Source organism: Asterias amurensis, chromosome 8, assembly GCF_032118995.1.
Source record: "Asterias amurensis chromosome 8, ASM3211899v1".
NCBI classification, from domain to species: Eukaryota; Metazoa; Echinodermata; class Asteroidea; order Forcipulatida; family Asteriidae; genus Asterias; species Asterias amurensis.
Window position 1 is genome coordinate 3,902,595 of NC_092655.1, and position 13,653 is coordinate 3,916,247.

Below are 13,653 nucleotides of genomic sequence, written 5' to 3' on the forward strand. Positions count from 1 at the left end.
ATAGCAGTGTTGCATCTTACAACAGTCAGTATATTCCCCCCAGAGTCGACCAGGCTGTAAAGAATGCCATGGAGGCTAGCCAGGAGCAAAGGGGGTACTGCCTGAAGAAGAAACATTAGAACAAAAGCAGTTTTCCATCTTAAAACAGTCAGTATATTCCCCCGGAGTCCTCCGAGCTGTAAAGAATGCCATGAAGGCTAGCCAGGAGCAAAGGGGGGTACTGCCTGAAGAAGAAACAAAATTAACATAGCAGAGTTGCATCTTACAACAGTCAGTATATTTCCCCCAGAGTCGACCAGGCTGTAAAGAATGCCATTGAGGCTAGCCAGGAGCAATGGGGGTACTGCCTGAAGAAGACACATTAGAAATAGAGCAGTGTTGCATCTTACGACAGTCAGTATATTCCCCCAGAGTCGACCAGCTGTAAAGAATGCCATGAAGGCTAGCCAGGAGCAAAGGGGTACTGCCTGAAGAAGAAACAAAATTAACATAGCAGCGTTGCATCTTACAACAGTCAGTATATTCCCCCAGAGTCCTCCCAGCTGTAAAGAATGCCATGAAGGCTAGCCAGGAGCAAAGGGGGTACTGCCTGAAGAAGAAACAAAATTAACATAGCAGCGTTGCATCTTACAACAGTCAGTATATTCCCCCGAAGTCCTCCAAGCTCTAAAGAATGCTATGAAGGCTAGCCAGAAGCAAAGGGGGTACTGCCTGAAGAAGAAACATTAGAAATAGAGCAGTGTTGCATCTTACAACAGTCAGTATATTCCCCAAGAGTCGACCAGGCTGTAGAGAATGCCATGACGGCTAGCCAGGAGCAAAGGGGGTACTGCCTGAAGAAGAAACATTAGAAATAAAGCAGTGTTGCATCTTACAACAGTCAGTATATTCCCCCTAGAGTCGACCAGGCTGTAAAGAATGCCATGGAGGCTAGCCAGGAGCAAAGGGGGTACTGCCTGAAGAAGAAACATTAGAAATATAGCAGTGTTGCATCTTACAACAGTCAGTATATTCCCCCCCAGAGTCGACCAGGCTGTAAAGAATGCCATGGAGGCTAGCCAGGAGCAAAGGGGGTACTGCCTGAAGACAACACATAAGAAATATAGCAGTGTTGCATCTTACAACAGTCAGTATATTCCCCCCAGAGTCGACCAGGCTGTAAAGAATGCCATGAAGGCTAGCCAGGAGCAAAGGGGGAACTGCCTGAAGAAGAAACATTAGAAATTCAGCAGCGTTACATCTTACAACAGTCACTATATTCCCCCCGGAGTCCTCCTAGCTGTAAAAAATGCCGTAAAGGCTAGCCAGGAGCAAAGGGGGCACTGCCTGAAGAAGAAACAATAGAAACATAGCAGCGTTGCATCTTACAGCAGTCAGTGTATTCCCCCAGAGTCGACCAGGCTGTAAAGAATGCCATGAAGGCTAGCCAGGAGCAAAGGGGGTACTGCCTGAAGAAGATACTTAAGAAATATAGCAGCTTTGCATCTTACAACAGTCAGTATATTCCCCCAGAGTCTGCCTAGCTGTAATGAATGCCATGGAGGCTAGTCAGGAGCAAGGGGGGCTACTGCCTGAAGAAGAAACATTAGAAATATAGTAGTTTTGCATCTTACAACAGTCAGTATATTCCCCCAAGGTGCTCCCAGCTGTAAAGAATGGCATGAAGGCTAGCCAGGAGCAAGGGGGCTACTGCCTGAAGAAGAAACATTAGAAATATAGCAGTGTTGCATCTTACAACAGTCAGTATATTCCCCCGGAGTCCTCCAAGCTCTAAAGAATGCCATGAAGGCTAGCCAGGAGCAAAGGGGGTACTGCCTGAAGAAGAAACATTAGAAATATAGCATCTTACAACAGTCAGTATATTCCCCCTTGATTCCTCCCAGCTGAAAAGGATGCCATGAAGGCTAGCCTGGAGCAATGGTCGTACTGCCTGAAGAAGACACATTACAAATAGAGCAAATGTTGCATCTTACAACAGTCAGTTTATTTCTCCAGAGTCCACAAGCTTTAAGGACTGCCATCGGGGCTAGCCTGGGAGCCAGGGGAGACAGTCAATCACTAAAGTAATACTGGGTTTAGCTCTTGTTGTCCCTGTGCCAAGCACCAGTCAGGTGTGGCTCTAGGAAGAGAGGGCTGGGTCATAGTTGACTTGGCAGAAAATTTTTGCCAAACAACAAACCAAATTCCTTTGCGTGGTTCACCATTCTTTAGAAAATTCAAACGCTTCTGAGCAAAAACATGCAGAGGTAAATAATAAAAGTATAAAGCCCGGTTCATACTTCCTGCGAATGCGAAAGCGAAGCGAATTTGACCTGAATTTGACGTCTAACCTTCCTTTCGCAGCGATTATTTGCAAGGGAGTAGAGCAAATTGTTTGTTGCGAATTTGTGACGTCAAGATTCTCTTTGCATTCGCATTCGCATTCGCATTCGCAGGAAGTATGAACCAGGCTTAATTTGGGGAACTTGCCGTTAACTGGATTGTGCAGCTCCTCTTTCAAAGGTTATGCAGTCTTGACTTGTTGTTGGGTAGATGTATTTGGAGATAGCAAGCCTTTCTGCAACACAAGCCAGATGAAGAATTTGCATTATCAGTAATCAAAATCATTACCAACAGTTAAACAAGAAGATAAATTGACCTGACCTCACTAACCAAAAACTAATGAACCAATATGAAGAAAGCTGGAGAAAAAAACATAATTAAAAGACACTCGACACTATTGTTATTGTCAAAGACCAGTGTTCTCAATTGGTGTAGCTCAACATAATGCATAAAATAACAAACCTGTGAAAATTTGAGTTCAATTGGTCGTCGAAGTTGTGAGATAATAATGAAAGAAAAATCTGTGTGTTTACCATGCAATATACACGCATCCTTACATAAACAACTCAATCAACCCAATCTGTTTCAACTCCAAGGTAATTTACAATCATTCAAACCACTTTAAAATAATTATAGTGCCACAAGAAATAAGTCGTTCTGTTTAAACCAGACTATTATTAGACGTTCTGCACAATTATTACAGGGCCCCATTTGGGGCCAGGGGTATATATTGAAAGTGTATGTTTGGAATTCACCTTTTACTGGAGATACAGCTCCTACATCTTGGCTCGTCTTTGACATCTACATCTACTTGTTGGAAGTTACGTGTCTTCGGAGATCCTCAGTCTGACTACAAAACAAACAAATCTATAACTTGCCAGATTAATTGTTAAGAGGTGATTTCCCCCCTCTTACTTACTTACTCAATCATTTAGCATTAAAGTTATATTGTAATATTTAATATGTAATATTTAGTTTTAATAATCAACAGTCAATATGAAATTTGTCTCCAAGTGTATATTTTTGTTTTTCAAATTTTGTGAATCAGTGAACAAAAATGCACAGCAATTTTACTCTCAAAGTCATACACGTGGTGTAAAATCTTAACTATTTGAAACAACAAAGTAACATAAAACCAAGTTAAGTGGGCCATTTTAGCATTTTATGATAGTGGTCAAAAGTTTAATGTCCGTAATGCTAAAAATTTAATTCCCGTAGCACCATAATTTGTGCTCTATAGACCAAACATGCCAAATGTGAAAACAAATTCTGTTAAACAGACCTCTACATCATTCACATAATTTCTAATCGACTAATTGGAACCAAAATAAAACATTGATGGGAACCCAAAACTCAAAGACTTCTGTCAGATGTAATGGGTAGTGCAATGTCATGTGCAAAAAGTGTAATGTCCGTAACAGCAGCATTAATGAGTGATATCTAATAAATAAACAAGAGATACAGACTGACATTCACAGCATATGTATTTACCAAGCTCCTGAAGTTCTGAAAACTGTACGAAATGTAACGTTCAGAACTCTGGAAATGCCCATAAGCCCATAGCATCAACAGCAAAATAAATATTCTTTATCCCTGATGCAAATTTTACATCTACTATTATCTTTGCCCTACCCGCTGCCAAAACATAGGATTTGAAATGCAACCTCGGTAGTCTAGTTGGTAAGCCACTGCTCTAGATTTGCATGAGATGTGAGTTCGAATCTGCCCAAGCAATGTACCTGTAAATTTTGTACACAGGACTCGGGAAAGTACTGATTATACAGTGCTAACACACATCTCTGTGTGGGTAAAACAAAAAATTAATATTCTTTATCCCGATGCAAATTTAACATCTATTATACCCGCTGCCAAAACATAAGTATTGAACTGCCTCTAGCTAGTACGCAATCTTAGTAGTCTAGTTGGTAGGACACAGCTCTTGGATTGCAAGGGTTGTGGGTTCAAACCCCACCGAGTAATATGCCTGTGAAATTTGTTCACACTTCTGTGTATGGTTTTACAAAAATACAAAATTAATATTCTTAGTGCAAATTTATCATCTATTAGCAACAATCTCGTTTTCATTCAATGACTTATTTAAGTAGACTGCCTTACCTGTTAAGGCTGTTCACTCAAAGTTATGTCTCCGCAGAACAAAAGCTTCAAGTGGAAGGCAGCCATCATGAATGGGGAAGTCCAGATCCCTGGCCAATGCATCTTGTGATCAATTCAGTCCTAGTAGGTGGAGATCTCAACTGGACGATTCGTCTACATCATCTTCAGAACAAGACGTGGTGGATATCCTTGGCAGTCATCTGAAAGAGAAAAATTATTACAGAGCAAGAATTGATAAAGGTACACTGAACTGTTTGATGGACACCTCTGTCTGTAGGCATGCCAATCTTCTGCAGATGGAAGTATTTCTACCGCAGTAAAGATCAATCCTGTTTTGTAAATTTAAGTGAGTGTGGGGGTGGTTATATTTTGGTTATTGAATTAATGCATAAACTCAAGCCTTTACAAAAAAATTCCATGTCCAGAAAGAGACGGTTTACTTTTCTTAAAAAGTTGCCCTCTGTAACAAAATGCCTCACTCCCGAACCGTGTCCTTCCTTCATGAGTCAAGGTATCACCCACAATGAAACATTAAGATTAAACTCTCTGAAACAGTTATTTTTACAGCTGGAAAGTCGTGTCACTTATTTAACTTTATAAAATTGTCCTAGCCTTAAACAAAGAACTTGAAAATTCATATTTTCAATGCATGAAAAACAAACATTTCTAACTCAGAATGTTATAACAATCATGAGCTTGTCCATAATATGGTCGTTTACATGTACAATGGTTGGACGTTGAGGTTTAACCAATTGCGTCTGTAGTCCAAGTTGCATAAAAAGGCATTATTAGAGCCTACTGCATCATATTAGAGCATAAAATCAAAACTCAAAATTCAGCCAAAATTTACAAAAATGCCTTGACGTTTTTTCAATGTTTGACCTTTTTTTCAAGTTTTAATAATTCACTAAATAAAGCTTAAATCTTGGTCAAAGTTGCATAAAAAAGCATCAGCAGATCCTACTGCATCATATTAGAGCATTAAATCAAAACTACAAATTTTGCCAAATTTGACAAAATTCCTGGAATTTACCCCTTGACGTTTTTTCAATTTGTGACCCTTTTTTTTCAAGTTTCAATAATTCACTAAATAAAGCTTATATCTCGGTCCGAGTTGCATAACAAGGCATCAGTAAAGCCTACTGCATCATTTAAGTGCATAAAATCAAAACTCAAAAGTAGGCCCAAATTTAACAAAAATGCCTGGAATTACCCCTTGACGTTTTTTCGACTTTCGACACTTTTTTCAAGTTTCAATAAATCACTAAATAAAGCTTATATCTTGGTCCAAGTTGCATTTAAGAAAGGCATCAGTAGAGCCTACTGCATTAATTTAGAGCATCACATCAAAACTCAAAATTCGGCCCAAATTTGACAAAATCGCTGCACTTACCTAGCAGCTCCTACATCTTGGCTAGTCTCCGACATCTACCTGTTGAAGGGTACACTTCGTCGGAGATCCTCAGTCTAACTACAATACAAACAAATCTATATAAACTTTCCAGATTTAGTGTTTTGGAAATTGACCCATCATTAAAACAGTTCAGCTAACTTGATCTAACTTTCACAATTTCTTTGCACTTTCAATCAAAACAAAATGAAGGCAAAACCTTGAAAGCAGCAACAAAGTGGTTCACCCATTAGGTTTCATAGTGAACTATGTGTACTATTTTGCCTGTGCAATTTACATAAATCATTTGCTCAGAATTGTTTGTTAGGTAGCTTCATGTTTAACAATAAATCTACCTAGTAAAAGCAAATGCCCCCCCCCCATATAAAAAAAAACATCACAGGGCTCCATTTAGGACCGGGAAAAATGTATTATAGACTGGTCGTTGTGTTGATGAGTAAGTGTCTCTGGAGATATTATTAAAAGGATTACCACAACACAAACAAATCTCACACTTTGTATACTTTCAATCAAAACCTAATGAAGGCAGCAACAAAAAGTTTTATCAATGAGCCCTCAGAATTAACCTCATCTAGCAAATGGCATGCACAGACTTGAAAATAGTCTCAACACTCATCGGCTAAAACTATAGTCAGGTTAACTTGCCACACAGAGAAAAAATGCATGCAAAACTCGTTACAAAAAAGCTGACTTCTGGGTACCAGCCGCAGTGCATGTTTTTATGTGCTGAAAAAAATTGAGGCTGAGTGGTGAGGTTTGGTTGTGTTGTGTGTTCGCTCTGATCGGTGGCTGCGCTGGATGCTACGGTGTGGATTAATTGGTGGCGCAATCAGGCTGCAGCGGATCTTAGATTACAAGGTGAAAAGGGCACTACGGCCATTGGGGAAAGGGCATGACAAACTTGGCTGTAATGTTTGGTTATTTTCAAGGGGCATCACTGCCACTTGAAGGGTGTGGCCGCCGTGAAATTCCAGCCCTGTTGTCATGTTACCGGAAAATTACTATATCGACTTCTGTTTAAACAAGAGCATCATTAAACATTTTGTATACTTATTACAGAGTTCCATTTTGGGATCGGAGCTAAATATCAAAAGTATACTTTGGAGAACTCACCGTTCACATGAGAGTAGGCTCCTCCAATCACATGCCAGTCTCGGACATCTACTTGCTGATGGCTAGATCCCTTTTGAGATGAAAAACATATCTGCAACACAAACAAATTGTACAATTTTAAGCTTCAGAAAGTTTTTCGTCATTCAAATTGGTTCAGTAAACTTGTATTAATACTTTCAATCTAGCAAATGGCAAGAACAACTTAAAACCTACAAGAAAAAGAAACAAACTTAACCTGTCAACTCTGACATGAATGCAATATGTAAACATCTTTGACTAAAACTGTAACCCAGAGGACAAAGACTATACAGCTTTGTTTGGCAGCAGATGTAAAAGTGTCAAATATTTTATTAAGGAATTCACCTTTAAAGGGAAGTACACCTTTGGTAATTGCCAAAGACCAGTCTTCTCACATAGTGTATCCCAAAATAAGCATAAAATAACAAGCCTGTGAAAATTTGAGCTAAATTGGTCATCAAACTTGCTAAAAAAATGATGAGAGAAAAAATACCCTTGTTGGACACATCTGTGTGCTTTCAGATAGGAATAAAAGACTTTTTAATAAGAAATTACCTCTTTCTCAAAATCTATGCTACTTCAGAGGGAGCCGTTTCTAACAATGTTTTATACTATCAACAGCTCTGCAATGCTGGTTACCAAGTCAGTTTTTAAGTTAATCTTTGTTTTTGGTAATTACCAAATGTGTACCTTCCCTTTAATTTGAGATTACAGCCCCTCTGTCACAGGTTGGTGGTCTTGGACATCTACTTGTTTGCGGGTAGATCTCGTTGGAGATGCTAACCATTCTACAACAAAAATAAATTTAACATATTGCACAGTGTTTAAAAAGATTTATCAGTAAAACAACTGGAATCAGGTTAAATGCTTTCACTGCCAATATTTAACAATAGTTGAAAAGAAAACTTTGAAATAGAAATAAATTGTTTAAGGAACTTCTGAACACACAACAAATTTATTCAACAGTAATTCCGTGGGGGTCAAATGCCTGAAAGGGTTCTTGAATGTGTTGAGCTGGAATGAACTATATTTACCAGTGAGTTCTCAGAGTGAAAAATATCTAGAAAATAACTTTCACAAAAAAACTTTAAAACTCACACTCATTCCAGTCTTTGAAGAATGTGTACACTTATCACATGTAAAGAATCATACAGCAATGTCAAAATGAAGCCTGGAAAACAACAAACTCTTAAATGCAGACCATTACCTTGAGGTAAAAGGAATTTCAAAGAATTTCGACTGAGCACTCCAGTGGGGCACTGGTCTTGTGTTTTTGTGTCCGAGTTATCAACATTTGGGTTTCAGATCTTGCAAAATGTTGGTCTCTGCATGCGAAATTAGATCTTTTAATGACAGGTACCTTAATGGTTTGATTAGTCTGAAGGGCTACCAAAGAAAAAGGTTTGGCTAGTCTTGAAAACACTTATCGAAACGATAAAAGCAAAACCCATTAAACCATGATAACAGAGAGTAATAGCAATATTCCCATTATTCACTCAGTGACTTAATTCAGTAGATTGTCTTACCTGTGAAGATGTTCCTAAAAATGATGTTTCAGCCAAACAAAAGTAGAAGGCGGTCATCTTGAAAGAATGGTAAAGTCGAGATCCCTGTCCGATGCATCTGGTGATCATATTCATCCTCAGGAGGTGGACATCTCAACTGTATGAATGGTTCATCTACTTCACCTTGCCAGAACAAGACTTGGTGGATATCCTGGGCAGCCATCTGAAAGACGAAAATTACTATAGAGAAAGAGTTGTTAAAGGTACACTGAACTGTTCGATGAATGCATCTGTCTGAAAGCATGCCAATCTACTGCAGAAATATTTCACCCCAAGCACAGAACAATCATGAATTTTGATCTTAAAGGCACTGGACACCTTTGTTAGTTGTCAAACACAAGTATTCTCACTTGGTATATCTCAACATATGCATAAAATAACAAACCTGTGAACATTTGGGCATCGAAGTTGCGAGAGAATAATGGAACAAAAAAAAACCCTCATCGCACAAATTGTGTGCTTTCAGAATTCTAGACCTCAGCTGAGGTTTTGAATTCAATTCAAATAATTTAGGCAAAAATAACTCCTCAAAAAAACTACACAACATTAGAGGAAAACGTTTTTCACAATGTTTCTGACTATCAACAGCACTCCATTGCTCGTTACCAAATAAAATTGTTGCTAACAATTATTTCAGGTAAATGCCGATAGTGTCCAGCAGATTGTACTTGTTTGGTAATTGAAAGAATGCATTAATTCAAACCTTTATATTACTTCTCTGTCATGGGATGGTAGGATCAGGGGAGGGTACATCTTTTGCTGAGACGACAGCTCCAGCATTGCAATCACCACACCATGACTACACTGAGGGATGACAGCCTGCAAGGTAACTAACATAACAATGTCTTTTAAAAGAAACTGAAAATAAACAATATTTGAACCTTGTGATACTTGGTTGAGAATCACAAATTAATAGCACTGGGCAATTTTGATGGTCTAGTGGTTAAGACATCTGGAGCCAATTGTAAGGCTATGCTTCCAGCATAAGTTGGTCATTGTTATCCTTCAGCAGGGTAAAAGCAAACTTTCATTACATACTGAATAACTGAAGAATGCCAGATAATTTGTCTTGAACATTTTTTTTGTTTTACATGAAGTTCTCTTTTATTAAGGTATCTCCTCAAACTCTGTCAAATCCCAAACAAAACAACAGGTGAAATGAAAGCCAGATACACAACTGTCTTTATCCACGAACAGAAAAGCAACAAAGTTCAGACTCTGAAATAATTGCCAAACATGTAAACATCTTTGAAGACATGCACAACTACTTTAGAGCTTTATTTCGCACCAGAGGTAAATTTGACCCAGTATTCTAACAAGAAATTCACCTTAGACTGGAGATTGCAGCTCCTCTGTCTTAGGTTGGTCTTGGATGTCTTCTTGTTGGCGGGTAGATCCGTTTGGAGATGCTTAACTTTGTACAACAAATTACAAATTGCATAAGGGTTTAAAAACATTATGTATCGATCAGTAAAACAGCTGGAATCAAATTAAATGCTTTTATTGCCAATACTTCACAAATAATTGAATAGAAAACTTCATAACAGAAATAAAAATGGCTGAAGAAACTTTTGCACACAAAACAAATTTTCAAGAGGAATTCAGTGGGGTATGTTCAAATGCCTAAAAAAGTTCTTTTGAGGATTTGAGTTTGAGTAAACTTTTTCTATCGGTGAGCTCTCGAAGTGAAATATATCCAGAAAATTACTTTAAAAAAACCCAATAAAGACAACACTTAACCAAGCCTGTAAACTCGCAAAGCGATTGTCAAACATAGGAGCATTTTTGAGTTAGTTGTAATACAATACCACAACTTTGCCTTCTTCCAGTCCTCCAAGATCGTCCACACTTATCACATGTAAAGAAACATACAGCAATGGCGCAATAAAGAATTAAAAACAACACAAAATGTTAAATGCAGACCATTACAGGTAAAAATAATTTAAAGGAATTTGTGTCCAGTTGGGCATTGGTCTTTTGTTTTTGTGGCAGAGTTATAAACATTTGGGTTTCAGAACTTGCACAATGTTGGTCTCCCTGACTTGCCTCAAGTAAGCTTCACATTTTTAAAAGCCTGCATAAATTAAAAAAAAACAGAGTGGCTCTTGTGTGACATTTCCATGAGAAATTAAATCTTCAAATAATGGTACTTTATTGGTTTTGATTAGCCTGTAGGGCTGCCAAAGAAACAGGTTTGAGTAGCCCTCCTCACCCTTGATGAAACCACCATGATAATAAAAAAACATGTTGGGTATTGATACCATGAGAATAGAGAGTAACAGCAATATCTCCATTATTCACTCGCTGACTTAATTCAGTAGACTACCTTACCTGTTAAGATTGTTCCTCCAAACATGAGTGGGAGGCGGTCATGGATGAATGGGGAAGTCGAGATCCCTGTCTGCATCTGGTGATGGTTTCCATCCTTGTGGGTGGACATCTCAACTGTATGTATGGTTCATCTACTTCACCTTGCCAGAACTGAACGTGGTGGACCTGGGCAGCCATCTGAAAGAAAAAAATTACTATGGAGCAAGAGATGAAATGGGTACACTGAACTCTTTGATGGTGGATGCAACACTTGCATCTGTCTGGAGGCATGCCGATTTTCTGCAGAAGGAAATATTTTTTTCCAAAGAGCAGAAAGTGGATTGTACTTGTTTGGATATTGAAAGAATACTTCTCCGTAATGGGATGGTAGGATCAGGGGAGGGGAACATCTTTTGCTGAGACGACAGCTCCACCATTTCATTCACCACACCGTGACAGCCTGCAAGAAAACTAATAAAAATGTCTTTAAAAAGATACTGAAAATTAAATAATTTGTTAACCTTGTTATATTTGGTTAAGAATCACAAATAAATAGCACTGGGCGATTTAGTTGGTCTACTGGTTTAAAACCTGGAGCCCGACCTCAATTTCTGGCAGCCAAAATGCTGACCTCAAAACATCTTTTTTAAAATATTTTCTGATTCAGTAAAAATTTAAAATGTTAAGTTTAACAATCAAAGCTCATTAGGTCTCATCAAGATATTTTCTAGATATTTTAATCGATCTCCAATGGACCAAATTTTGATCACGTTTTTGCTCAATAAAGACATCCAGCAGCTTGATGTCAAATTTTTTCCAGCACAATGTCATTTTTTTATAAACTCAATATTTTTCAAGATGAAACCTAAAAACAATGCTTAAAAATACAAAAATTGCGCCGTCCACCCCGCTTGTTTTTGGTTTTACATCGAAGAAGACATGTTTCCACTTGCTAGACAAAGAGAAAAAGAACCCTATCGGGCTGTAATTGTGTTGAAAATCAATGTGTTTGCCTAAATATAAGCGTATATAATACACAAGTAAAGTTACATAGATTTGGATTATTGCGCAGAGATTCGGAATAAGAAATACATTTTGTATTGCACTAAACAAAATACACACTGTGTCGTCATCGTAGCCATTTGTCTGCAACTTCAACCAGGGCTGATGTCAACATACCACATGGAAAGGAGGATGATCACCTCACCATGTGTCGGAAACGTTTTTTGAACATTGCGATTTTTTTTTACCAACGCTCAAAAAAGTGGCCGATTATTTTGTCTTCATTCTCTTAATATAATACGAGGATGATTTCACTGGCAAAAGAAATATACTTGATGTCAACCTGATAGACTGATTGGGCTATCAATGTTTACATGTGATCATGTGACCTACAGTGGGTACAGAAAAACACAGCTACACAGTAAAGACAGTGGAACACTCGTACCGATACCGATGGACCATAATTGGCTGCATTTTCAATAAACAACACTAAAAACTAAAAATGAGTCAGTATTTATAAAGTTGAATATTGTGACAATGATTTAATCACATTTGCTGTTTGATGTTCCCAGTATTTTACTACAAAAGATGTTTCTTTTAAGAGTATGGTTAGACTACGTTAACTGCTGAGGTTTGAGCGAGCTCACGCACCATGGACTGTGTTAAGCACAAACACATATGACATCGTGTGAACATTCTCTTGGAATTTCCTATTTGGTGGAACTGTGTTTACCCATACTGGCATTGTTCAGCCCCCAGCAAGGTCTCATGTTACAAACTCCGGAATATTCTTGAGTGATTTCAAGAGTTTAGTCCTTTTTTGAGACAAAAATTACAAAAGTAATCATATCTTTTTAACGCACGTTTATATGCAGTATGCCGTGGTTGTTTACATCCAATACCCACTGTACATGTAGCGCAATTGGTCGATTGTAAAACTTTTGGCAACAAGAGAGGAGTAAAATGAAGAGTAAAATGTACAGGCCTATATATGCATTGTCTAACGGCTTAGCATTGTGACCCAATTAACACCATGGTCATGTCGGAAACAGCATGCCCCTTTGATGGCTTCGTCACATCGGGAAAAAAAACAGAGTCAAACTTGGATTTCATGAAAAATCAGATCCCCCCTCATTTCTGCCATTAATAATAGTTATCACATCAACAAATATTGTCATTGATTCGTGATATCACAAAGTAGTAGATTTCCATTTTTTATAGAACTAAGTGATTTAACAATCGTTTGACAATGCACATTGAGAAAGAAGGGGAAAAAGGGAACCAGAGCGATGTATTTAGTGTGAGTATTGCCATTTATGGATTAAACAATTTAACTTTCACTTATTTATCTAAAGTTTGATCTTACACACCACCTGGACCTACCCCTGATTTTTTATTCAAATTGCACATCTTTGAGGCACTAACACTTCTTTTGGAAAAAGTAGGAAATATCGCGTTTTTTTATAAGGGGCTGATAATTGCATGATGTAGTAAGAACTGAAAGGGCAGGGCTGGTTGCTTAGAGACAAGATTTATAAATCTTAAATAAAATCTTAATTTCTAATGCACATTGTGGGATGTCGTGGCAAACAGTATAGTTCACAGGAACCAAGTTATGTTAAGAAGCAAGAGTGTGGCTTTAAATCCCAGTCATGGAACTTGTGCCAATAATTGAAGCGTAGCAAATTTGGGAAGGCAGTGCATACATGTACACCTTATTGCAAATACTTGGTACCCGAGCTGTACGCATTAAGTGAGATGCTTGCTGGTCTAGCTAGCGCTAAAGTTTGATATGGA